General features: G+C 44.3%; 1 protein-coding gene and 1 long non-coding RNA gene across 6 annotated transcripts in view; one reads left to right on the forward strand and one right to left on the reverse strand.

The window, feature by feature from the left end:
- Positions 1 to 27,926, forward strand: part of LOC147110976 (contactin-4-like) — a 2,035,446-nt gene that overhangs the window by 14,556 nt on the left and 1,992,964 nt on the right. The window lies entirely within an intron of this gene.
- On the reverse strand, positions 8,357 to 27,883 carry LOC147110977 (uncharacterized). The gene is made up of 3 exons (XR_015080023.1): positions 27,585 to 27,883; positions 15,002 to 15,111; positions 8,357 to 9,365 (listed from the first exon to the last, which is right to left on the reverse strand). It is a non-coding gene; the product is annotated as an uncharacterized LOC147110977 (long non-coding RNA).

Here is a 27,926-nt window from a genome sequence, read left to right on the forward strand (position 1 = left end):
CACAACCGAATTTCTAGGCCACGGTGTGGTCTCACCAAGACCCTGTACAACTGCAGCAAGATATCCTTGCTCCTGTACTCGAATCCTCTTGCTATGAAGGCCAACATACCATTTGCCTTCTTAACCGCCTGCTGCACCTGCATGCTTGCCTTCAGCGACTGGTGCACAAGGACACCCAGGTCTCGTTGCACTTCCCCTTTTCCCAATCTATTGCCGTTCAGATAATAATCTGTCTTCCTGTTTTTGCCACCGAAGTGGATAACCTCGCATTTATCCACATTATACTGCATCTGCCATGCATCTGCCCAATCACCCAACCTGTCCAAATCATACTGGAGTTTCTCTGCATCCTCCTCACAGCACACACGCCCACCAAGCTTTGTGTCGTCTGCAAACTTGGAGATATTACATCTAGTTCCCTCAACCTTTTAACCTTGATATAAAAACAGAAAATGCTGGAAATACTCAGCAGGTCAGACAGCATCTGTGGCGAGAGAAACAGAGTTATCGTTTCAGGTCGATGACCTTTCGTCAGAACTGGAAAAAGTTAGAGATATAACAGATTTTAAGCAACTGCAGGGGCAGGGACAGTGGGGAGGAGAGGGGAGGGGAGGAAAGATCAAGCACGAGAAGGGAAACAGAAAGCAATGAAGATGAACAAGGTAAAAGAGACAAATGGAAATCCCATCGGAGCCCCCTTCAGTTGGCACCTGTTAAAGAAAATTCTCTTCTACAGCAGTTTATTAGGACCCATGTTCTGAGGCCTTTGATCTCTCACGATTTAAACAAATACTGCTCTTGAATGGAATGGAATTTTATAGCTTTTCCTTGTTGAAAAGTAAACGTCATTTGGTTACATGGCACTGAATGTTGTGAAAAATGTAACGGCCTCCCTTTTTCGACCATGCTGTGTGAGTAGTACTGCTTTTTAGATCATTTCCCTCTCATCTTCTGTTGGTATCACCTTGTCTTTCTACCTGAGCAGCCAAGCATGGTGGCCAAGAGAGAGATACAGTCCTGAATACAAAATTTGGTGGCAATAATATAAAAACAATCCACACAGCGGATGGAAGGATTGTATTTATGCTATGAAATTGTAACACAATCTCAGAGTTCAGATGACTTTATACATAACTTGAGCTTGTGTTTTATAACTTCATGATACTCTTCAAACTAGCTATTCTTCATCATGACTGGTAAGTATAGCTCCTAACACCAGATAGAATGATTGCAATGCTGTATTCTTGAAATTCTACAGCTTATTAAGTTAAACATGGACTTCTTGAAAGGAATTGAAGTGACTCAGCATAACAAAGGGGACAAAGTCTGCTTGTCACAAACAATAGGATTGTGGACCAACATCACTGAAAAACAAAACTGTCAACTTCTGCCAAGTGGACAGATATCAGCACAGGCAGTGATGCGATTCTATAGTTGGCCTCAGTGACCCCAGTTAGGGAGAGAAATAATTTGCTTGAGTTCCTCCTCCTGGCCACTGCTCAAACCACCCTCCCCCCCATTTATTTTGAGGTTGTGTGAGGACAAGATTGAACTCTGCTATGATGCCTTCCACCGTCTAGCTTGTTAACCATCTAGACTAAATTATGAACAATGGTCTCTGGTAAAGACACTGGAGCATTGCCAGTGCCTGTGAATCCGAGCATGAGTCACTGCCTCGGGGAGAGAAGGTATTCGTAATCTTTTATTACAAAATTAATTGTTCTTAACTGATGCTTATGTCTATCCTGGACATTTTACTTCCACACATTGCTCAAACCCAAGGATTCAAAATATGCCAAACCAATTGTGTAATATTGGCATTGCTGTGAGCAGGTAGAATTGGATAAACAGTGACTGTTGTTGCTGACAGAAGCGGCTGTCAAATAATGCTTTTGATGTTGAAACAAGAGTTCAAGTTGAAGATGATTTTTTCTTCACTAAAACATTGTTGTAACTTGTTATACTTGAGTTCTGTGGATAAAAGGCTTTTTCTTTTTTTGTACATGTGTCCAATATCAGGAAAGCCGAACCTTTCTTCAGAGGATGTCAGACTCATGTCATGGAAGTCAACCATTCTTTGAAAAAGGCCAATGTAATACAGATTTGTCTGCCAAATCTTGGGTCACAGCACAACTCTGTACCTCTTATATGTGTGTACTATCCCTGTAATAGATAGCTTTGCAATGATTATGTTTTGTTGTGTTAGACTTGTTGATTTCAGTAGCATTCGGTTAATAATGCAAACTCAAAGGATAAGATTTATTCTTTGGAGAACTTTTGTGCTCATCAAGAGAAGGGATCAGTGCTTGGGAACAGAATTTGTTCAACTTTTGGCACCAATGCTCTGAGCAACTGCTGCCATACCAGATATAGCATGGACTAAATAAAGGTATAGCTTCCTCTACAGTGCAACAACAATGGAGTTTCCCCAGTTGCACTGCTCTGACATTTCCTTTTCTGACACCAGCAACCCTTATGTTCTTTCTTTGCAACATTGCCAGGTTAATGCCAAAGCATGCTTAATTATGAGCTTTGAACAAAATGACAAATTGTTATTACAATTAAATTCATTTAATCAACTAAGCATTAGATCACTGACACCGGTACTTATGTACTGGTTAAGTACATATTCACACATTACAATGTTGATTAATATGTACTTAACCACTGTTGCACCATACTTGTTCACCTACTGGAGCATGATACTGTGAAGGGCTTTCACTGTTGACAACGATCCAAGAAGATATTCAATTGATTTCCTGCCCCGCCTCCTCCATTCTCCTTCTAATCTTCACAACGTAGGAACAAGAGTAGGCCATTCAACCTCAAGCCTGTTCTGCCATTCAATTAGATCATGGCTGATCTGTATCTTAACGCTAAATACCACCCTGGTTGTGTAACCTTTGATACTCTTGCCTAACAAAAATCTATTCATCTCAAATTAGAAATTTTCAATTGACCTAGATAGTTTTCCCCTATCTACCCAGTCAACTCCTTTAATCATCTTAAACACCTCAATTAGATTACCTTAATCTTCTATACTCAAGGGAATATAAGCCTAGTCTATGCAACCTGTGCTTTTAGTTTAACAATTTTATCCCAGATATTGTGAATCTGCACTGCACCCACTCCAAGGCCAATATATCTTTCCTGAGGTGCGGTGCCCAGAACTGAATGCAGTACTCTAAATGGGGTCTAACCAGAGCTTTATATGAATGTAACATAACTTCTACTCCTATGTATTCCCCTTGAGATAAAGGCCAACATTCCATTAGCCTTTGTAATTTTTTTTGTACCTGCCCACTAGCATTTACATTGCACCTTTAACATAGAATAACATCCCAAGGTGTTTCACAGAGGCACAATCGGACAAAAACGGATGTATAGCCAAAGAAGGAGATATTAGATGAGGGCCTAGAAATTGAGTGGGCTTAGCGCCCATTTTGCGGCGCTAGAGGGCATTGCGCTGGACTTACAGCCGGTTTTGAAATTGACTAGGGCCCAACATCGGCGTTACACCGGTAGCGCTGCGCCGGCACCGATGACGTCATCGGTGTGCGCAGCGTCCCGGTTGCCGTGGTGACGGGCCCCAGCGCCGAAATTCAGTTGCGGCCGCCTCGCCCGTGGCAGCCGCAACTAAGACTCTGGCAACAGAGTCTTACACGACTTTGCGCCGGCGCATAAAGGTGGAGCGGCGGCCGGCCGCTTTCCCGCCGGCCGCCTGCCCGCACCTCCCTCCCCGGACTCCCCCACCCCCCCCCCCGCGGAACAGATGCTTCTCGGCTGCGAGCCCGGCACTTCCCCGAGGTGCCGGGCTCATTTTTGTGGCGATTTAACCGGCCAGCGGGCGGGTGCAGGCAGCTCCTCCTTAACTGAAGGAGGAGGCCTGCACTTCCCGAGCCTGCCGCACCGCATCGGGCGCCGCAGCGCCGCAATGCGGCGCGTAGCGCCAGTTTTCAGGCGCAAACAGCCTTCAGTAGCGCCGGCAGCCGTTTGGGCGCGGCGCTACTGAATTTTTGGCGCGCACAGCGCGACTTAGCACCGGCGCTAAATTTCCGGCGTTAAGCCCCAGCGCAGCGCAAACTCAATTTCTAGGCCGAGGTGACCAAAATCTTGATTAAACAGATGAGTTTTAAAGAGGGTCTTAAAGGAGGTGAGGGTGAAGGAGGGGCAAGGCAGAGAGGTTTAGGGAGAGAATTCCAGAGTGTGGGACCTAGGCAGCTGATAGCATGTCTGTCAATGGATACACAAGAGGCCAGAGTCAGGGAATAGAGTTCTGGGGGTGGGATGAGGCGGGGGAGAGTTGTAGGGCTAGAGGAAGTTACAGATATAGGGAGGGATGGCATTATGAAGGAATTTAGACGTGAGGATCAAATTTTTAATTGGAGGCTTTGGAGGACTGGATGTTAATGTAGGTCAGCAAGGACAGAAATGATGGGTGAGTGGGAATTGGAGCAGGATAGGATAAGGGCAGTAGATTTTTGGATGAGCTGGTGTTTATGAAGCATGTGGAATGAGAGGCTGGCTAGGAGAGCATTGGAATAGTGAAATCTGCAGGTGACAAAGGCATGGATGAGGGTTTCAGCAGCAGATGTGCTGAGACAGGGACTGAGGCGAGCAGTGTTCGAGCTGGAAGTAAACGGTCTATGTAATGGACAGTATATGGGGTCAGAAGTTCAGCTCAGAGTAGAATAGGATGCCAAGGTTGTGAACAGTCTGGTTTAACCTGAGACAGTGGCAGGGGAGAGGGATGGAATCAGTGGCAAGGGTACAGTGTTTATGGTGAGGGCCAAAGACGATGCCTTCTGTGCTGTTAATTTTTAAGTGGAGGACAGTCAGCATGGATTTGTTAAGAGAAGGTCGTATCTAACTAACTTGAGTGAATTTTTTGAGGAGGTAACAAGGTGGGTCGATGAGGATAGCATGTTTGATGTAGTCTACATGGATTTTAGCAAGGCTTTTGACAAGGTCCCACATGGCAGACTGGTCATGAAAGTAAAAACCCATGGGATCCACGGGAAAATGGCAAGTTGGTTCCAACATTGGCTCAGCGGCAGCAAGCAAAGGGGAATGGTCGACGGATGTTTTTGTGACTGGAAGGCTGTTTCCAGCAGAGTTCCGCAGGGCTTTGTACTAGATTCGTTGCTTTTTGTGGTATATATCAATGATTTATACTTCAATGTAGGGGGCATGATTAAGAACTTTGAAAATCATACAAAAATTGGCCATGTAGCTGATAGTGAGGAAGAAAGCTGTAGACTGCAGGAAGATAGCAATGGACTGGTCAGGTGGGCAGACAAGTGACAAATGGAATTCAATCCGGAGAAGTGTGAGGTAATGCATTTGAGGAGGGCTAACAAGCAAGGGAGTACACAATAAATGGTAGGATATTGAGAAGTGTAGAGGAACAGAGGGACCTTGGAGTGCATGTGCACAGGTCCCTGAAGGTAGCAGGACAGGTGGATAATGTGGTTAAGAATGCATATGGGATACTTTCCTTTATTAGCCAAGGCATAGAATATAGGGGCAGGGAGGTTAAGCTTGAACTGTATAAAACACTAGTTAGGCCACAGCTAAAATGCTACATTCAGTTCTGGCCACCACATTACAGGAAAGATGTGATTGCACTAGAGAGGGTACAGAGGAGATTTATGAGGATGTTGCCAGGACTGGAGAATTTTAGCTATGAGGAAAGATTGGAAGGCTGGTATTGTGTCCGTGTATAATTGAGACACGGACTGCAGGAGTTGATTATAACAAGTCTTTACTGAATGGAGACAACCTGGAAACTGAAACTACAGAAGCCTGCTAGGGCCTTTTATACAGGGGTGGTCACTGCCGGTACTGCAGTCTGAGACCAGTTATTCCCTTAAAGGTACATACACAACAGCTGAGGTTGTTTTCCTTGGAACAGAAGAGGCTGAGGGGAGACTTGATTGAGGTGTATAAAATTATGAGGGGTCTAGATAGAATGGATAGGAAGGACCTATTTCCCCTAGCAGAGAGGTCAATAACCAGGGGGCATAGATTTAAAGTAATTGGTGCAAGGATTAGAGGGGATTTGAGGAGAACTTTTTTTACCCAGAGGGTGGTGGGGGTCTGGGCCTCACTGCCTGAAAGGGTGGTAGAGGCAGAAACCATCATCGCATTTAAAAAGTACTTGGATATGCACTTGAAGTAACCTAAAGGGCCATGGACAAAGAGCTGGAAAGTGGGATTAGGCTGGAGAGCTCTTTTTCAGCCGGCACAGACATGATGGGCCAAATGGCCTCCTGTGTTGTAAATTTCTATGATTCTAGGAAACTGCAGCTCCTATTTTGTTCACTAAGTTTCTTTTTAGTTAATTCTTAAAGGTTTGATAACAACAATGTTTTTATAGTGCTTATTATGCTCAGGCACACATCTCTGAATCTTTTGCAGGGCTGTGAATAGTGAGTGGGCACCATAAGAACTACCATCGGCAACAGATGGATGGTACTCAAGACAAGTCTTTTATGAAACCTTCTGGTTTTTTTTCATAAATCACTGGAAGGACTGACTTAATACTGACCATTAATAATCAGTACCCTCACACTTTCTTTACACCTGCCAATAGTCTTGCTGTCTTCTGACCTCCTGTTCTCAGCTATACTATTTTAACAGATCGTTGTATTTTCTTTACCCAAAACCTTCTGACTTGCAATGATGTTCATAAATCAAGTACTGAACTTTTTTTTAATGAGTTATTTAGTTTTGAGTTCAAAGTATCGTTTTAAAATACGCTTTTCTCCTCTATCTAATCTTGATTCTGCACAATCCATTCCAAAAGCACAGCCTATACCATTGTTGCTGTGCAAAAGGGCACTGGGAAGCATGAGCGAACTGCCCGAAATGGCCCTTCGGCTTTTCCTTTTGGCCCTTTGGGCAGGTGCCTGGATCCTGTTCTACACATTCGCAGTAGAGTAAGCCCCTACCCAGTCAGGGCACAAAGTTGCAACTGATTTAGCTACAAATGCCATTGAGCTAAATGATTTATTTTGTGTGCAATTGAAACCTGTGGTCATCTGTTTAAGGTTAAAAAAAAACAATCCGGCACAAAACCAAGTGGCAGGAGCTGATGGAGTTGAGAGAGCAGTAAAAAGTCTGAGTAAAAGTTCTTGCCTGGGGAGTCATGGGTTCAGAGTAAATGGTTCCAGTTTTCAAGGAAGTCCAATTGGCTGATGAATTCAAATGGAATAGGAGAACAAGAATGAAGATAAATATACAATAAAATATTTATTGCCACAGGGGAGGCTGAGAGGAAATTGCTGAACAACAGAAGGTGAGAAACAATTAAATATTGGTATTCAGAGGGATTTGGGTGTCCGTCTACATGAAACACATACATTTAACGTGTAGGTACAGCAAGCAATAAGGAAGGCAAATGGTATGTTGGCCTTTATTGCAAGGGGGTTGGAATACAAGATTAAGTAAGTGTACTTGTACAGGGCTTTGGTGAGACCACACCTGGAGTACTGTGTACAGTTTTGGTCTCCGAACCAAAGGAAGGATTTACTTGCCTTAGAGAAGGTGCAACAAAGGCTCACTAGATTGATTCCTGGGATGAGAGGACTGTCTTATGAGGAGAGATTGAGTAGATTGGACCTATACTCTCTGGAGTTTAGAAGAATGAGAGATGATCTCGTTGAAACATAAAAGATTATGAGAGGATTTAACAGGGTAGATGCTGAGAGGCTGTTTCCCCTGACTGGAGAGCCTAGAACTCGGGACCCCTTATCTCAGGATAAGGGGTCGGTCATTTAGGACTGAGATGAGGAGACATTTTCTTCACTCAGAGGGTTGTGAATCTTTGGAATTCTCTACCCCAGAGGGCTGTGGATGTTCAGTCATTGAGTATATTCAAGGCTGAGATAGATAGATTTTTGGGCGGTATGGGGATCGGGTGGGAAAGTGGAGTTGAGGTCGAAGATCAGCCGTGATCTTATTGAATGATGGAGCAGGCGCGAGGGACTGTATGGCCTACTCCTGCTCCTATTTCTTATGTTCTTATCAGGGCCTGCATTTGTCTTTGATGTATCGTCCTCTTAAACTGAAGGTGAAAAATGTGAGCAAACTGAATGATTCAAATTAATGGCGAGAGGGTACGGGTGCAGTACAATGTTTGTAGCAACTGAGCTACTCATCAATAAAGTAAATCTTGGTATAATTAATCTTTTGCGTTCCAAAATTCTCTGCCTATAATTTCTCTGGTACGAGCAATATGTTCCTTTGAAGAAGTTCAGCCTTTTTGCCCTGTGTCCACCCCACTCTCCCTGTTAAAGGTTACTGTGTGGAGAGGATTGGCTTCTGCAGAAAAAAGGAAGCTGAGACAAGCATATCGATAAAATCAACCAGCAATGTACAGGCTGCAATAATTTGCCTTGTTTTATTTAGCAGTGCTGTTTCACAGTTCTGGTACATGCCTTTCAGAGTTAAATGCGATTACTTGACAGTCGCTTTATACCAGCCGTTCTCCGTTCTGAGATATCACGGAAATCATGTGTTAGTTACGTACAGTACAAATGTCATATTGATTTTATCACCTATTCATAACCCTTCAGTTTCAAAAATACATTAAAATTCAGTCAAACTGTGTCTTGACATGTTAAAAGCCACTGCAGTGGTGCTTGAGATATCAGCACTTTTAAACTAAATCTCACATCCTGTATTGCTCTATTTAGTTGCAAATATGATGAGCTGGCACTACTCTAGGAGAACACGAGCAGTTTAGAGTAAATAATTAAAAGCTTAAAAAGAAGATTTGAACAATTTTTGAGATATCTGGTATTATTGATGTCGCATACTAAACAGCATTGAGCTGTTGCAATATTTATAAGGTTGTAGCTAACAAACCGACATTGCATTATAATCACTTTTTTAAGCCCAGCACTGTGTACTGCTGCATACCCTAACTTCACTAAAACCATCTGCATAGTCATGATTTACCTTTCTGACTTTGAGAAAATGATGGAAATAAGGATTAATTATCGTATTTTGCTGAAAAACTAACTGAGAATAGTGCCAAATAATCTATAAAAATAAAGATACAGCTTCTGTCTAATTGACAACAAGTGAATTCTGCTTAAAGCATATTTTACCAACAGATTGTTAATTAAAGTAATCGGCAATAATGATCAGAGAAGCAGGCTCAGGTTTAAACAATGATTTTCTCTGCGACATGCATTTTGAATAATTGGCCTCCAGGAGATAAATGACATCCACAAAGTCGCTTGTTCTGCTGCTTTTAACTTCTTTCCACCATGCGGTATTTCAGTGAATGATAGCAGAGAACAAAGGACTGCTGGCCTTTGATAGGCCACGTTTCATACTGCCTGTTGACAGTCACACTGTAAAAAAGCCAAAAGTGTTTGTGTGAAGGTAAGTGACAGCAGCGTCTTTCCCTAATAAAAAGAGTAGTTATTGTCATATTCTGGAAACTGTATTGGCTAACTAGATATTTAAAAATACCATCCTATAAATTAGAATTTGAAAGCTGAAGATATAAATTTGCACTTGCGATTCCCTCAAATACTGCGACTTGAATTGTATTAGTCAATTGGACTCCTTTTAGGCAGGAGACTGTTTACTCTGAATCTACTTCTCGTCATTTGAGAGCTGGAAAGTACTTCTGGTCAGACTTTTTCTCACTGTGTGAGCTCCTGACATTTGTTGTTGGGTGTGGCTCATTTTCTCTCTTGAAATTTTGATCACAAGTTGCCATTTGTAGTTGAAATAAGGGGATCATAAATCATTTAATTGAGCAGCATTTGTAGCTGAAATAGTTGCAATTCAATGCCCTGAGTGGACAGGAGATTGCTCTTCTCAAATTATTCAGATGAGCTTGTCTGAGTAAATTGTTGCCTTGAAAAGTTATAGCCTGCAAGATTTTAAGAGACTGGGGGGGAGAAATTGGGTGAGTAGCGCCACCTGTTAGCACCTAAAGAGGCAGTCAGTGGCTGTAGCGCCACTGGCTGTGTCTCCCGCGATATTCAGCAGGGGCGCTAATGGTGGCGTTAGGCATTTGCGCTGTGCCGCCACCGATGACATCATCGGTGTGCGCAGTGCCCCATTCGTGCCCCGTTCGCGATATTTGGTAGTGAACGCCGCAGTTGCGCCGCTCGCTACCCGCACCCGGTTCACGGGGCCTTACTGTGCCGGCAGTGGCGCAAGTTAAGGTGGAGGTGCGGGGCAACCGCCTTTTCGGCGGCTGCCTGCCAGCACCTCCGTCCCCGACCTCCTAACCACCCCCCCCCCCGCGGCAATGTCGGCTGTTTCCCGAGAGCCCGGCACTTCTCCTTGGTGCCGGGCTCATTTGCCGGCACTCGCGAGCGGGGATCGCGCTGTTGCAGGCACCTCCCCCTTAACAGTGGGAGGAAGGCCTGCAGTACCGCAGCGTGCCGTGCCACAGCGTGTGGCGCTGCGGCACATTGCGCTGCGATATTCAGTTTCAGCGCCCTAAGAGGGACGCGGAACGCCTCGAGCCTCGCCCCGTGTCCCTCGAGGAGCAATGAAACTGAATATCTGCCGATCGCTAAAGCCTCGAACGCTGCGCTAAATCCTGCGCTCAGGCGACTTTTGCGCCACTTTGGCGCCCCAACCCAATTTCTAGGCCTGGAAGAGAGTTACAATTTCACAGCAAACAACGGCATAGACAACATTATAGAAGCTGTAAGTGAGCTTCCCTTACACATGCCAGTCTTCAAGGGAGGCATTTGTAGAATGTGTTGTGTATATGTATTACTGGTGTATTGCTGATTCTAAGTCATAGGAGGCACCGCTTTATAATGAATGAAAGCATTATGCCACATAACTTGATGTGTTATTCTGCTGTTATTGTGGAGATTTGTATCTTTTTAAGACTGCAAGGTATCATTATTCTGCGCTTATAAAAAGGAATGGTTGGCTTGGTCAGACACAGGTTCGTTCACTTTAAAAGTCCAATTTTAAAAACCAAAGGTGTCAAAGGTCACGCAAAATGTAATTGTTGTTTGGTCAGGGACCTGTAAAGACTGGATGGAATGTGCGCGTCCATTTCAGTTTCCAACTGTAAATTGCACAGTAACAAAATGTGACATCTGTGGTGTGAAGTGTTGATGTAATCTTTTTAATATATTACTAGCAGCTCTCCCATGGTGTGTTGCTTACAATGGTGCAGAGGATACATTGTCTATGTCACCTAATGTACAATATATTGTTAAGGTTTAATAGTGAAATTATGTTTGAACATTAGCAGTATTTGCCTAGAGAACAAAGATAACACCGCAATTTCTTTCAGCTAAACATTGGGAAAAGCAAGCCATTGCTTTGGGTCCTTGCTCCAATCTCTGTACTCTTGCCCCCATCTCCATGGTCACTCCTACTTCCGCCTCTGCTGCATCGCCTGCCTCTGCCTCTAGCTCAGTCCATCTGCCACTGAAGCCCTCATCCATGCTTTTGTTACCTCCAGAATATACTACCTCAATGACTCCTGGATGACCTTCAATCCTTCAGAACCTTCAGCTCATTAAAAACTACTGCCCATTTGCCATCCTGTACCAAATCTCTTCTGATCACCCTTGTCCTCACTGACCTATGCTGCCTGCTGGCCCACAACACTTCAAATTTAAAATTCCTATCTTAGTGTTTAAATCCCTCCATGTCCTCATCTCCCCTATCTCTGTATCCTTGTTCAGTGCTACAATCCCCCGCCCGCCCCCCACTTAAGTCTCCGTTCCTCTGACTCCAACCTCTTGTGTATCCCCCACCTATTGTTGGCGGCCGTGCCTTCACTCCCTAAACACATTGTTCGCTCTAGCTCTGACTCCTCCTTTAAGAATCTCCTTCAAATCCACCTCTTTGACAAAGCTTTTAGTCACCCCTCCTGATATCTCCTTGTTTAGCTTGGCGTCCATTTTTTTCCTTACACTTCTAAAGCACCTTAGGTTTTTTTCTATGTTAAATGCGCTATATAAAGGTAAGCTGTTTTTCTTTACAGTACCGGCTTCACTTGCGAGTGCCTCAATAATACAGTGAGCTCCCAAGGTCCCATCTCTGCTCAAGGTTATACACCAAAACCTCTCTTTTTTTTTTATATTGCTGCTGTCTGACCCAAAGCATATTTCCAGCATTTTCTGCTTTTATTTTCCTTACTTTCATTGATCCATTGGTGTGCCCTGAAAATTGTACTAGAAAACTGGACAGATATCTTGCTTCTGTTCAGATCCACATGTCATTTAAAGCAACTGTTGCAATTAAAATAAATGATCCAAAAAGCTGATTGGTATAAAGCAGCCAAATTTGCTCCTCTAAAAGAAAGATATGAGGGAGAGAAGAGAGAGTGATGGGCCCATTACTGTGCTAACTTGGATTAATGTGGTTCTGTGTTCATCTGAGCTGATGCATATTTGCCCATCATTCAGATTTAATCGTAACTGTAAAGATTTAAATGTTTTGCCTGGGTTTATGATATTTTGTACAAATGTTAAAAATCTCTCTCAAACTAATGTTCTGGAAGAAAGAGCTTAAAAAGTGTTGCCAAGCAGCCAGTATACATGTTATTCAGTGCAGCATATTAAAATATTAATGGGAATACAGCCTTATAGACATCTGAACTGCAAAAGCCTGTTGAATCCTGGTGGGCTTTATCCTGCGAGTCCTCCTTCAGGAAATTGCCCACTCTGCACAAACTTTCATACAGATTTTTGTTTATTGGCCCACATTTGGTGAGTTTGCCGACAGAGGGCCTAACTTAGATCGTTGTGCGCCTCGACCCTCCTGTGGAGAATTGACCTAAATTTTACTGGAAAACTGATTTGAATATGCCACAGCGAGGATAGTGGCCAATCAAGTGGTGCAGTTAATGCCCAATGAAGAGATTTGTTTTACGGAAGATGAACAATAACGGTGGTCATCTTCGTTTTTCTTCATAATGATCCAATTTTTGAACAAAATCATGTCTGCAAAATTATATTGAAGCAGAACCAGAATCTACAAGCTTACATTGATTGCCGGGTTTATTTGTTTTAAAAAGAGTTGCTTTGCATTGTAATTTTTGCTAAGCTGCTTCACTTTTTACAATTCTAGAAAAAATATATAGAAGTCAGAATATTGAGGCATGCTAGTTTGCATTTCATCTATTTGGTTCTGTTTTCATTGAGTATTGAACATTTCCTATGAGCTGTAAGGTCTACTGAAATTTCAATTAAAAAAAAATTATACAGAACAGCCATTGAATCGGGGTGCCAACCTTCCAGGATTGCGTTGGCATCTCCAGAAATTATAGATTAATCTCCTGGACCCTGCTACCAGCAACCCGAGAGAAAAACCAGAAAGGCATTGTGTACATTTTCAGTTTTTTGATCATTTGGAAAAATCTTGGAGATGGGGAAAAAATGGCTGTTTGACTGACAGTCAACAATCATCCAATGGGGTACTGAAGAGTCTGTTTGCTGTCCAATGGGTGTGGGCAGGAGGTGCGGTGTGAGGATGGACCAATCAAGTGACCAATGGCTGGAGAGTGGGGGCGGGATGATTAGAGGCCGGAAGTCAATTGATGAAATCTCTAGGAATACATCCAATCAGATTCGGCAACCCTACCATGAAATTATGTTCTCAGAAGCTAGTTTTGGTTTGAACTCTAAAAGGGCTGCTGAACATATACCAGTTCATGAAACTGACTCAAGTGTTGTATGTGTTTATTTTTCTTCTCTTCTTAGGCAGTCCCTCGGAACCGAGGATGACTTGCTATCACACTAAAAATGAGTTCTCAGGTGACTGATGAGTCCAATGTGGGATCCACAGACTCTATCACAGGTGGGGCAGACAGTGGTTGAAGGGGCAGGTGGGTGGGGTGCTTGGGTTGACGTGCACTCCTTCCGCTGTTTGCGCTTGGCTTCTGCTTGCTCCCGGCAAAGAGACTCGAGGTGTTCAGCGTCTTCTCGGATGCTTCTCCTCCACTTTGTGTGGTCTTGGGCCAGGGATTCCCAGGTGTCGGTGGGGATGTTGCATTTTTTCAAGGAGGCTTTGAGGGTGTCCTTGAAGCATTTCCTCTGCCCACCTGGGGCACTCCTACCATGTCGGAGCTCCGAGTAGAGCACTTGTTTTGGGAGTCTCGTATCGGGCATGTGGACGATGTGGCCCATCCATCGGAGCTGACCGAGCGTGGTCAAAGCTTCGATCCTGGAGATGTTGGCCTGAGCGAGAACACTGACATTGGTGCACCTATCCTGCCAATAGATTTGCAGGATCTTGCAGAGGCAGCGTTAGTGGTACCTCTCTCGTGCTTTGAGGTGCCTGCTGTACATGGTCCATGTCTCTGAAGCATACAGGAGGGCGGGTATCACTACTGCTCAGTAGACCATGAGCTTGGTGCTGGGTTTGAGGTCCTGGTCTTTCAACACTCTCTCTTTCTCAGGTGACTGAAGGCTGCACTGGCACACTGAAGGCAGTGTTGGACTTCGTCATCGACATCTGTCCTTGTTGACAGTAGGCTCCCAAGTTATGGAAAGTGGTCCACGTTGTCCAAGGCCTCATCATGGATTTTGATAATCGGGGAGCAGTACTGTGTGGCGGGGGCAGGTTGGTAGAGGACCTTTGTCTTACGGATGTTTAGTGTAAGGCCCATGCTCTCGTATGCTTCAGTGAAGGTGTTGACGATGGTTTGGAGTTATTTTTACTCACAACAACACAATCTCGTTGCTTGAGCTTCAGATATTTCACTGAAACATTTTTTTTTTGCTTGGTCTTTGGCTCAGAGATTGTTGTTATTTGTACTCTGAAAGAAGACAAATTCTTTAGGAGCTCAAAATTATTATGAGCATCATTTAAAAGTGAAAATCCGATTTTGTGAATTAATTATAAAGTCAACATCACGCCGTGAAAATGGTGATCGCCATTGATTTTAATGGGGGCGAAGCTATGATAAACACTGTTTTTGGTGAGGATAATGCAGGAGAGGTGCAAAAGCCCCAGGACAATATGGAGTGGCATAATTAATGTTACTTACCCCATAATTTCCTCCTTTTGCACTGTTCAAGTGTCCCTCCACCAGAGATATGCCATTACAATGGCTCAAGTCCTCAGGAAATTGTGGGCCATTGTGTTGGATAAAATCCACTTGAAAAGAAAGCAGCATTGGTAAGATCTCTACAGTATTGGCCGTTATCTTAATGTACAAACTATCATTTCTCCCTCGTTGGAGTGTATGTGCTTTAAGTCAGAACTACTTTTTACAGCTCCTGTATACTGTAGTACCGGCAGTAACCACACCGGTATATAAGCTGTGCGCATGCCTCTGTACCCCAGTCTAGAAATTACCCTCCTCCAGTAAAGACCTGTTATTTGTTTATGTACAGCATCCGTGTCATTATTTATCCACTGAACCACGGATCTAACAGTGGCGACGAGTGTTGATGCGAATCTACCTACAACATAAAAAAAAAAGTCGAGTCCAGGAACACGGGCGTTGACCGCGAGCAACCGCCCAGCAGTCAGGCAGAGATCCAACTTCGCTGGGGAGGCTGTGGAGAGCCGGGCCTGGTTCCCCAGCCACAACGAACAGTAAGAGACCGACGACAGGTCCAGAGCAGACCCTTCCCGAGCAGCGGCGGCTGGAACCGACCGACGGCAGAGAGAGAGAGCCGGGCAGTGTCGACAGGGTAAGAAAGAGGGTGCAGAGAGCAGGGCGCAGCCAGGGGTTGATCACCGAGCGGCGTCGAGGAAAAATACTGCAAACCAGAGAGAGAGAGGGTAAGAAACAGCCGGGTTCTAGACTGAGCGGCGTCGACAAATATCATGAGAAGAACGCGCAGAGCACAGCCAGGGATCACGGGCTGATCAGGGTCCGCGGGGCGAAGCAAGGGGAGACGCCATTGAGCCGCGGAGAAGCAGGGAGAGCGCGGGAGGCGCCATTGAGCCGTGGAGAAGCAGGGAGAGCGTGGGAGGCGCCATTGAGCCACGGAGAAGAAGGAAGAGCGCGGGAGACGCCATTTTGCGAAGCCGCAGCGGAGAAGACGGGCGAGCGCAGGAAGGAAGGAAAGCGCGGGAGACGCCATTTTGTGCCAGCGGAGAAGAAGGGGAAGCGCGGGAGGCGCCATTGGGGATAGTTAACGCACAACCAAGGATGCCGAAGAGTGGCAGTATCTCTACGTTCGACAATGAAGTCGAAGATTGGCCGACATATGTGGAACGTATTGAGGTGTACTGCAGGGTGAATGAAGTGCCAGATGCTAATAAAGCACTGGTTCTGTTAAATTCCATGGGTGCAAAAACTTATGGGTTACTGCAAAATCTAATAACCCCAGAGAAGCCAGTAAACAAGAATTTTGAAAGCATAGTAGAAATCCTACAGGATCACTTAAACCCCACACCGCTGCTGATAGCAGAACGATTTAAGTTCCATAAAAGGAACCAACACAAAGACGAAAGCAATGCTGAGTACCTAACAGAACTGCACAAGCTATCAAAATACTGCCAGTTTGGAGCGGGACTAGCAGACACGTTAAGGGACAAGTTTGTGTGTGGGCTACAAAGTGAAGGAACCCAGAAACGGCTTCTATCAGAAAAGGACCTTACGCTGGACAAAGCTTTCAATATGGCAGTATCACACGAAGCAGCCACAAGGGGCGCTGCAGAGATACAACGGAGACCGCAAGAATACGGCACCAACGAAATGACCTATGGAACAGGGAAGTGCTATCGCTGCGGCAGAACAACACATGATCAGAAAGATTGTTGGTTCAAGGACCAAGTGTGCAGACAGTGTGGGAAAGCAGAACACATAGCAAGAGTCTGCAGGTCTGGGAAGAAAACCAACAGTAAGAAATCTCCACAGGAGAAGTACAAAAACGTACACCAGGTGATGGACAGTGGTTCAGACGAACAGAAAAGTGACACAGACTCCGGAAGCAAGGAGCTGGGTTGTCTGAAACTACATAATGTAACCGAAATGGAGGATCACCAGACTATCTGGGTTACACTCAAGGTAGACGGAGTCCAAGTGGAAATGGGATTGGACACAGGGTCAGCTCTAACAGTCATAAATCAAAGAGACTACAAGCGGCTATTTTCACACATACCCTTGAAAGCTACAGAGATTGTCTTGAAGATGTATACGAGGCAAAAAGTCTACTCCAAAGGAAAAATAAGGGTGAAAGTGACATATAAAGGTCAGGAAATACCTAAAATGGATATATATGTATTGCCAAATGGAGGACCACCACTGCTAGGACGTGAATGGATCCGGAAGATACATTTAGATTGGCATTCCATGCAGGCACTGAAGGTGGAGGCCAAAAAGGATGACGACGTCACACCTGGACAACTGTCAAAAATGCTAACTGACGCAAAAGAAGTGTTCCAGGAGGGACTAGGAACACTAAAAGGAATAACAGCAACAATTAAAATAGAGGATAATGCAAGCCCAAAGTTTCTGAAGGCCAGACCAGTGCCTTATGCGATCAGACCAGCCACCGAAGCAGAGCTGGAAGGGTTGGAACGTTCAGGAGTACTGTCCAAAGTGGACTGGAGCGAGTGGGCTACACCCATCATTCCTGTAATGAAGAGGTCGTTGAGTAATACGCCTGGGGAACCAAAGAAGGTCCGCATCTGTGGGGCTTTTAAGGTGACAGTGAACCCAGTCCTTCACACGGTGCAATATCCACTTCCACGAATTGAGGATATTTTCGCCTCGCTATCTGGTGGTAAACGCTTCACCAAAATTGATCTAGCCCAGGCGTACTTGCAAATGGAGGTCGAAGAAGCTTCGAAACATTACCTTACGATCAACACCCATAAAGGTCTCTATCAATACAACCGGCTGGTGTTTGGAGTAGCCTCGGCTCCGGCTATCTGGCAAAGGTCGATGGATCAGGTCCTGCAAGGGATTCCAGGGACCCAGTGTTATTTGGACGACATCTTGGTCACGGGCAAAAATAACGGTGACCACCTCACTAACTTGGAGAAGGTGCTCGCCAGATTAAAGGAATATGGGCTACGAGCTAATCGCCACAAGTTCGAGTTTTTCCAGAAACAGATATCTCGTATTGCGGCCACGTCATCGATGAAAAGGGGTTACATAAGTCCCCTGACAAGATTGAGGCAGTAGTCAAGGCTCCAGCACCGGAAAATGTGTCACAACTGAGGTCGTTCCTCGGGCTGGTAAACTATTACCACAAGTTCTTACCAAATTTGTCTACGGTATTACACCCGCTGAACACCCTACTGCAAACAGGGGTACCATGGAAGTGGGATGACGAACGTAGACGAGCTTTCCAGAAGTGTAAAGAATTGATCACATCAAAAGAGGTGTTGGCCCATTTCAACCCAGCACTACCAATTCGTTTGGCATGTGATGCATCACCCTATGGTATTGGAGCGCTGCTGTCGCACAAATTCCCAGACGGGTTGGAGAGGCCAGTAGCCTTTGCGTCTCGGTCACTAACCTCAGCCGAGCGCAACTACGCCCAGATTGACAGGGAGGCCCTCAGTCTAGTATGGGGAGTAAAAAAATTCAACCATTATCTGCATGGGCAGAAGTTCACCTTGCTGACTGACCACCAACCACTTGTCTCCATCTTTAATCCTAAGAAGGGCGTGCCAGTAATGACTGCACAGCGGTTACAAAGCTGGTCCCTGTTTCTAGGGGCGAATCAATATGAAATATAATATAAAGGCACGAAACTGCATGGGAACGCTGATGGGCTATCGCACCTGCCACTGCCTACGGTGGAGGAAGCACCAGCAGTGGACCCTATCGAGATATTTTATTCATTGATAATTGAACGATTGCCAGTAACAAACACGGATATAGAGAAGGAGACCCGCAATGATCCGACGCTGTCACGGGTATATGAATTGACGGTGAGGGGATGGCCAACACATGGCGACTCACTGTTGCCAGCATTCTCATCCAGAAGAGAACAGCTGTCAGTATGCCAGGGGACAGTGATGTGTGGATCCAGAGTGGTGATTCCACCCAAGTTAAGGGAGAGAGTGCTAAAGGAGCTACATGAAGGTCATCTGGGGGAGTGAAAATGAAAAGCCTTGCTAGGGCGTATGTGTGGTGGCCGGGAATCGATCAACAAATCGAAGACCTAACTAAGAGCTGCTTAGGATGCCAGAAAGTCCAAAATGCACCACCACATGCCCCTCTACACCCATGGGAGTGGCCCTCCTCTCCATGGCAATGGGTGCACATTGATTTTGCTGGTCCATTCATGGACTCAATGTTCTTAATAGCAGTGGATGCTCATTCAAAGTGGCCTGAGGTGATAAAGATGTCTTCAACCACTACAGAGAAAACGATTGCAGTCCTACGGACCGCATTTGCCAGAAACGGTTTGCCAGAGCAGATCTGCTCTGATAATGGACCACAGTTTGTGTCCGACGAGTTCCAAAAATTCATGAAAAGGAATGGGGTAAGGCATTACACATCCGCCCCATATCATCTAGCCACCAATGGATTGGCTGAGAGGTTCGTACAAACCTTTAAGAAGGCGATAAAGGCCATGTGCGACGAGGAAATTCCACTACAGCATAAGATGGACAATTTCTTATTAGCCTATCGAAACGCAACACATGCAGTTACCAACCAGACCCCGGCCATGATGTTCTTTAACCGAAGGGTGAGATCTCGTCTGGACTTGCTCAGACCAAATGTGCGAAGAAATGTTGAGGACAAACAATTCCAGCACATCAACGAGAAGCCGACAAGGAGCTTCAATTTAGGGCAACCAGTCTTGGCCCGTGACTATCGAACAGAGAAGTGACAACCCGGAACGATATGTACAAGGCAGGGGCCATTAATGTACACAGTGGATGTCGGGGAGAACATTGTGAGACGCCACGTCGATCAGATCTTAGCGTCACAGGAAGGCGTCAACCCCATGTCTCGAGTACCTGGGGATGAACCCGACATACCGGTAGCATCTACTTCAGACCCAGTAGCAGTGGAACCCGATGAACTACCCGATGAAAAGGGGTCAGAATCGCCTCTGCACCAAGAACAAGAACCTCCGGAAAGGCGCTATCCCGAAAGGGTCAGGAAGCCGCCCCAAAGACTGAATCTATAAATGGACTTTTGTTATTGAATGTACATGTAAAAATGTAATTGTTATTTGAATATTAAGGGGGTATTATTAATCTAAAAAGGGAGGAATTGTAGTGTATGTGCTTTAAGTCAGAACTACTTTTTACAGCTCCTGTATACTGTAGTACTGGCAGTAACCACACCGGTATATAAGCTGTGCGCATGTCTCTGTACTCCAGTCTAGAAATTACCCTCCTCCAGTAAAGACCTGTTATTTGTTTATGTACAGCATCCGTGTCATTATTCATCCACTGAACCACGGATCTAACACTCGTGTTTAATTTCTTATGTTGATAGTTTTGTACACATTTTAACCAGAAAGAGACAGAATGGGAAATTTCTTTTAGCTTACAAACCTTTTAGGTGTGGAACTTGTGTTTGAATCACTTCCAGATTGAAGGATTAAAAGTCTCTTCTGTCTGGCAACTTTAAGGCGTCTTCTATATTGAAAAATTGAATTTGAGTAATCTGAATCCAACACTCAGTGGGTGCTGGATCACAGTATAAAGCTGGCCACTAATTAGGAATACTGTCTGTGCCCATATTATACCTACTGGACTAGCAAGAGGAAGGTACAGAATCAACACTGTCAGTCAGCTTGTGCTTTCTTCTGAAGCTCACAATACACACTGCATGTACATGCTGCATATATGCCCCTGAGTGTCAATATGTGTGGGACAGCCATGCACACTTCATGACTGTGGGTTGGACTTGTGCCTGTAATTAGGTATCGGACAGTTTCCGTGATTTATTTGAATCCTGAGGGCATTGTGTCAGCTCAATTGTCACTGAAGTCATTAGTGTTCTAATGTAGTGTTGGACCAAGTATTTGGTGAAGGTGGAACCACTGAATCAAAATAGGATTTGATTCCTCAATATTACAATGTTTGTGAAGGATGCTCTTTGAAACTTGGTGTTAAGCATGTCGTTGAGGCAGAATCGAGGGAAATATACCTGACGGTGCTAAACCTGACCTGGGAGTGCTTGACGTTGATGCTGGGTGCCAAATCTGTAAATATGCACCATAATGAGCACAATTCAACAAAAATCTAATCGCAGAAGAAGGCAGAATTTCTAATGAGGTGTAAGCATTACTCGCCTCACATCACTGTTGGATCTTTATGCTGCACCCACTCATGTAAGTGGTGATTCTATTGTCTGCTTACAGCACTGTGGAAGTAGTACTCCCTCTATGCACACTGCGTACCATCAGTGTCTTCTGATTGAGCAATGCTCTCAGTACTGCCAGAATGTTTTATTTAAAAAAAACTTAAAAGTGGTAAGATAAATGAAGTTTGCGCCAGCAAGATTTGATGTGGAGTGAAACAAAGCAAAACTAACTTTTTGAAGAGCATTCACTTCTTTGATACAGACCCGCACTGACAGCTTTTTTCTGTCTTTTAAGTAATAACGAGCCAAGAATGTTGGTACAGCACTGATATTCAAGGTGCAGTGCAGAGACAGCAGAAGATATTGTAATTAGGAATCCATTTAAACTCTACTATCCAAGTTTGTGGAATCTAATATTGATTGAAGGAGTTAGAATGAGAAATAAGCTAATAATGGTATTATGCCCTCTTTCTCTTGCATACTGTTTAGTTATGGTGCAGTGCTTACTAAATATGTTAGTGTCACCCAACAGCACATCATTGATACTGTACTTTCAGTTTTATTTACACTATTGGAAACCTTTGAGCCTAGAAATTTTATGATGCCGCACCTGTTTCACAGGCATAAAAATGGTGCTAGAACATCTAATATGGCACTGGAGGTGTGCTGCCCTCAACATTGGTATAGGCATCAAGAGAGGCGTCCAGGACCTACGCCTGAAATAGACGTTAGGCTCTTTGCATATGCAAATAAGGGGCTTAATGTCTGCTTGATGCCTCCTTTACCAAATTGGTTTGCCCTAAACGTAGCTGGCACCAAGCTGGCTGCGTTCAGGTCTACTTGCGGCCTAACCAGTGGTCCTTAAAGGGATTGCTGCAGGCGGCCATCAAAAAAAATACATTAAAAAAAATACTTACCTGGACGTAGAGCCAGGCTGCATATTAAAACCAAGTCCTACCAATTTCTAGGCCTTGATCTTTTTGATGGTGTTTAATTGGAACATCAACCATCCATTGGACACTTGGCTATATGAATGAATTTATTACTGCCTTACACTTCATTGTGGTTAATGCTTTTGCAATTTCCCAATAAGATACTATTTAATTTGATTTTAAATGCCCACAGTGAAGATTATTAAATGATAGTTGGAGAGTAAAAATTCACTTTCAAGTGGTAATTGATTTTAAACCCTTTCCAACTTAAGCTGACATTACCACTTTCAATAACCTTAACTGTAGGATTAGAATGTCAGTTTTACAGCCATAAATGAGCAACCCTGCTTATATAGAAATGTTAATCTGACCAACTCTTTTTCTCAGAGTTAAAAAACAGATTCTGCCTTGTTCCAGTATGTAAGTGGTAAACTTGGTGAATATGCATTTTGTGTATGTGCAGCAGTATTTTCAATTCTTACTGGGGTGAACTATTCAGAAATAATTGAGCACAGTAATGTGTAATTTGGTACTCAATCAATGTGCAGTATCTCTTACCACCCAAGTTGTGGAAGGAGAGATTTGGTATCGCTCCGTTTGGGGTGCAAAATTTTGAAAGCTGGAAAAATTAGGGTCAGGCGCTAATGATTCTCAGCTTTCTCTAAATTAGGTGTTAGCGCTCCAGGAAGGAAGTGGAGCACTAAATCAAGCACTACCACTTCCCTTCTGGAGCGCTAAACCATGCAGAAGGGGCGGTAGAGGTGCAGCACTGCACAATGTCCCGTGCAGCGCTGCCGGAATCCGAGGCTCCTTCCCTCCCTTAAAGAGAAGGGCCATTGCTGCAGGCCCTGCATTTCAATGATGCCCCTCATTGCCGACGGCAGCTGGGATCTGCGACGATCAGCACCAAGCACTCTAACAGAGTGCAGGGCTGATCAATCTAGCAGTTAAAAATGTTCAAACGGCAACCTAAGGGATGGAAACAAATTTTTTCTGCAGACCAGCGGCCTTGCCTTTAATTACCGCTCCCGAAGCGTCCGACCTCCCGAACAACGTCTCCTGCAGCTGTCGGTGTTATCGCTCGGCGATGCTGCTGGGGCCGGAACCAGATTTCAGGTCCAGGGCAATGCGCAGCCAGATGACGTCACGATCTCCAGGCACAGGAGATCGTGGTGCTAGGGGTTACTGCCGCCGCAAACCTCCAGGTGAATTTCGCGTGCGGCGGTAAGTCGTTAACACCCTGTAAACGCAAGGCGCAAAGGAGGCGAATTTCTAGCCCGTGGTTTTTAAAACCAGTTCTTTTGCCACAAAACTTTTTTTGGTTCCGGGGGGGAAAAAAATGAGTAAATTCAGAAAAAAAAGCTTCAAGTATGCTACTGGGAATCAGAGGATGCAAGAGAAGAAAATTTTTGAAAAAGGAGTGGCCAAGAATTCATCCAATATCTTAGACATTGTTTAGCTGATACTGTTGTCTTTCTGGTAGGCTGAAGAGGCAGAGCATTTGGAGTTTTATACCAGGGCATAGTTTGCTGTAGCAGGGCAACAAACGCGCCTGCTGTTAGTTGGACTTTCCCTCGCCCTCGCCTGTTTAATCGCGATGATATTTTGCGGCGCAGGTTGCTGAAAGTGCAAGATGATAATGGCGCAGTGAGGGAGACCGGGCATCTGGGATCTGAGTGAACAGGACAAGCAACTGTGTATCTCCTTAACCAATCAGATTGAAGGATTATGAAATTAATCTGAGAAGGAAATGTACATTAGAGTGGGTAAATTCAATACCAAATCAGGTACAGAAAGAGAAATAAAGAGAGGGAAAGAAAGATTAGATTTAGAGAGGGAGAAAAAAAGAGACAGAAAGGAACAGTAAAAAATATATAAGTTTAAAATTTATCATTTAAAAAATTTCCAACAACAATTAATACCTGAAGGAATTAGACTCCACTCTTGTAATAGCTAATTTTCAATGCCAGAGAAGTTGTTTGGCAGTAATTAACACTTATTAAAAGAGTACTTAGACTGAAATGGACAAGCCTTAACTTTCTGTGGTGAGTTTAGATCCTATCTATCATGCAAATACAGCAATTTCACACCATTCAATGCAGTTTTATGGCAAAAAGGATGATTACAAAGATTAAACAAAAGAATGGCAAGTAAAACTGAGAGAAATACTAAATGATTTTATGAACACCATAATGAAAAATAATAGTTAAAAAAGGGTTAGGATCAATTGGAGATGAAAAATCAAATCTTGTGGAGGATGAAGGTAGGAGAGATACTAAATGAGTGCTGTCAGTTTTCACAGAAGAGTGTGGTAGTGGGAACGAGGGAGTACAAGAGGAGGAAGTGGAGAAATTAATTATGAAACTAAGGAAATAGCATTGAAAGAATTGGTGGAACTTAAAGTGTAAACTGTGCCCTGATTGACTTCATTCAGCATTTTAGGATGCATGCAAAGAGTAAATAGCAGAGGCTTGGACCATAATCTTTCAAACATCTTTGGATATGGTAGTTGTGTCAGAGGACTGCAGGGTTGCCAATGTAATACCTTGCTAAAAAAACAATTATCTGGTCATTATCACGTTACTGTTTGTGGGAGCTTGCTGTGCACAAATTGGCTGCCACGTTTCCTACATTACAACAGTGACTACACTTCAAAAGTACTTCATTGCCTGTAAAGTGCTTTGAGATGTCCGGTGGTCATGAAAGGTGCCATATAAATGCAAGTCGTTTTTTCTAAAATAGAGAAAGGGATAAACCAAGCAACTATAATCTAGTCAGCCTAACATTGATAATGGGTCAACTTCTACAGGCCATAATGTGGAATAATATTAATACTGACTGAGAAAGTGATGGGTTAATTTGGAACAGCCAGCATGGATTTTGAAAAGGCAAGTCATGGCTGACTAAATTAATAGAGTTTTATGCGTACATAACAGTACTAGCTGGAGTACCTGGCGTTGCCGAGGGAACTGAAGAACCCTCTGACATGTTTATAAAACTGTTTATAAAACTGTTGGGATTGAAGAATTCTTCCTAAGCACCCAGGATGTGGTTGTTTAACTTCGTCTTTTGTTAATGGGGATCAACAGTAGCCAAAAATTCAAGTTTTTACAGTTTTCCTTCTATGTCACTTTGGAGGTAGCAAGCAGAATTATAATTTTGCAATATTATCATTGACATTAATGTGTCATGATCATATAATGATTGTGCATTATTGTAAAAAGCAATAAAGTTGTTGAAATTTTTAATGGGCCAGAAATTCGTGACCAAAGGCGTGAGTACGGTCGGGGTACTCACGCATCTGACCGTTGGAAATGCCGGCGTTCAGCATGAACAGCGCATGCGGGGAACGCCGGCATTTCCAGACCTCAGAACGAAGGGGTTCATAGGCACAGCGCGTGCGACTGCACAGGCAGTGCTTGCGCAGTGAACTTCGTAGATTTCATTCATGGATTCAGTGAGGGTAAGTCCTTACAAGTTACACTTGAAAAAAGCAGGTGTAAAGTTGTTCCAAGGCTGCGGAGGAAGATATATTTTATCGTGGAGCTTCTGAAAGGCAAGATTTTTGTTTGGGAAAGGGAGGGAAGTTATTTTAAGTAAGTTTAAAAGTTTAATTTTTTTTTTTTTAAACGGGTTTTCAGAGCGGTAGGTAGAAGGAGCAATTGTGGCTGTGTGAATGGAATGTGAAAATGAGTGTTCTAAAATGAGTAATGTAACATTTCCAGCACTTTTAAGAAAGAAACTTTTCATCAGTAATAAGTAATTATGTATGTATGTCCGCATGTATTCCTTTACGTATATGTATGTATGTTTTATATTCCTTTACTAATGTGTATGAATGTATGTTTTTAATTATGATTTTCCAATAAGTTACTTTCTCTGAAAGTCATAATTAAATAATACATTCATACACATAAGTAAAGGAATATATACATAACACGCAAAGGAATATATACAGACATACATACTTTCAGAAGCTCCACGATAAGAAATATCTTCCTCCGCAGCCTCTGGAGCAACTGTACCCATGCTTTTTTCATGTGTAAGTTGTAAGGACTTGACCTCACTGAAATCATGAATGAAAGCGGCAAATTTTACTGCGCACGCGTTTTGCCTCTGAACCCCTTCGTTCAGAGGACAGGAAATGCCGGTTTTCCCTGCATGTGCTGTGCATGCTGAAAACCGGCATTTCCTCCGGCCAGACGCGTAAGTACCCCGACCGTACTCGCGCATTTGGAAGGGAATTACTGGGCCAACATTTTACATGTAAAAAAAATGAAAAATTTAACAATTGCACAATTTGCCCCCTCGCATCTGCGACTGAGGGTCCAAGGAGGTGCATTGCACAAGAGGTCATCGTCGTATATATCCTCACACTGTTCCCTTTCGGGAACTGTATGAAGTGGTGGAAAGATTTATGGCCGTGATTAACGCTCATTCCGTGACCGTAACCATCTTTGAACCAGCCATTAGGGTGGTTAGTCCTATGGCGTGAGGGTTTTACGGGCTCCCACAACCCATCTGAGGGGGGGGGGGCCACCCACACCCACGGACGCAAGTATCCCGCTGGATGTCCACCCAGAATTTATAGTTGGAGCTCCGACTCCACTTGCCGGGACTGTCTGGAGTGGGGTTCGAAACCCTACTCCTTCTGGCCCAGCGGCGGGGATGCTTACTGCTACGCAAAAGGCCCACTCCGTACAAAAGGTGACACCCATACGTTTCCTGCGCCTTTCCCCTCCCCGTGACTGGAGCCCTATGCTGCCACTTGAAAGACCAAGCTATCATCTGCCCTTTTTGCGGCGCCTTTGACTTCTCATTACCAATGATGAGCAGGCGCTGCGCCTCCACCTCCTTGAGGAGATTGCTGAGGTCATCGTCAGTTCAATTGTGAGTTCTTTTAATGCCGTGAATTGTGCTCATTCCAGCCATTTCACGTTGCTAATCGGATTGGGCCTTTGGCATAGCGGTAGGATCCCCGCCGCTGGGCCAGATCAGGGTAGGGTTTCGAACCCCGCTCCAGACAGTCCCGGCAAGTGGAGTCGGAGCTCCGGCTCTAATTTCTGGGTTGACATCCAGTGGGATATTTGCGTCCGTGGGTGTGGGTGGCCCCCCCTCCTTGTATAGCTTGTGGGAGCCCGTAAAACCCTCCCGCCATAGGACTAACCACCCTAATGGCTGGTTCAAAGATGGTTACGGTCACGGAATGAGCGTTAATCATGGCCATAAATCCTTCCACCACTTCATACAGTTCCCCAAAGGGAACAGTGTGAAGACACGTATGACGACGACGTTGCTAAATAAATACATGGAATTTAAAAAATTCTTTTAGGGCTTTTAAAAGTCTTTAAATTGCTTTAATTCTGTTTAAAACTACTTCAGATTCTTCAAAATAATGTAAACGTTTTTAAAATTTTATAAAAGTTCACAAAACATTCATAAAATAGCAGATAACTTACTTTCCCTGCAGCTGTGTAACTACAAAGTCCTCTGCAGCTGCTTGGAGAGATTGGGGGCGTGTCCTACTACAATGAGACCTTAAGGGGCGTGTCTCACTTGCACTGCACGCTCCAGGCTTCGCACTGGCTGCACTCCTGGGCGGCGTGACGTCATACGCTTCCCGGGATTCTTCTTTTTAAACATCAATTCCAGGCGTCCCTGGAGGTGATCGGCAGGAGCGTCGGGTAAGTGCATATACGGGGCTTGCACGCGCGGCAAGCCCCGTTCACGAATTTCTGGCCCAATGAGAGGATCACATTCCGCTTAAAAAAAGATTCAAACAATGATTATGATTTTAAAAT

Source organism: Somniosus microcephalus, chromosome 11 (genome assembly GCF_052327205.1).
Source record: "Somniosus microcephalus isolate GS21.2 chromosome 11, FLI_Smic_1.0, whole genome shotgun sequence".
In the NCBI taxonomy this organism is placed as follows: domain Eukaryota; kingdom Metazoa; phylum Chordata; class Chondrichthyes; order Squaliformes; family Somniosidae; genus Somniosus; species Somniosus microcephalus.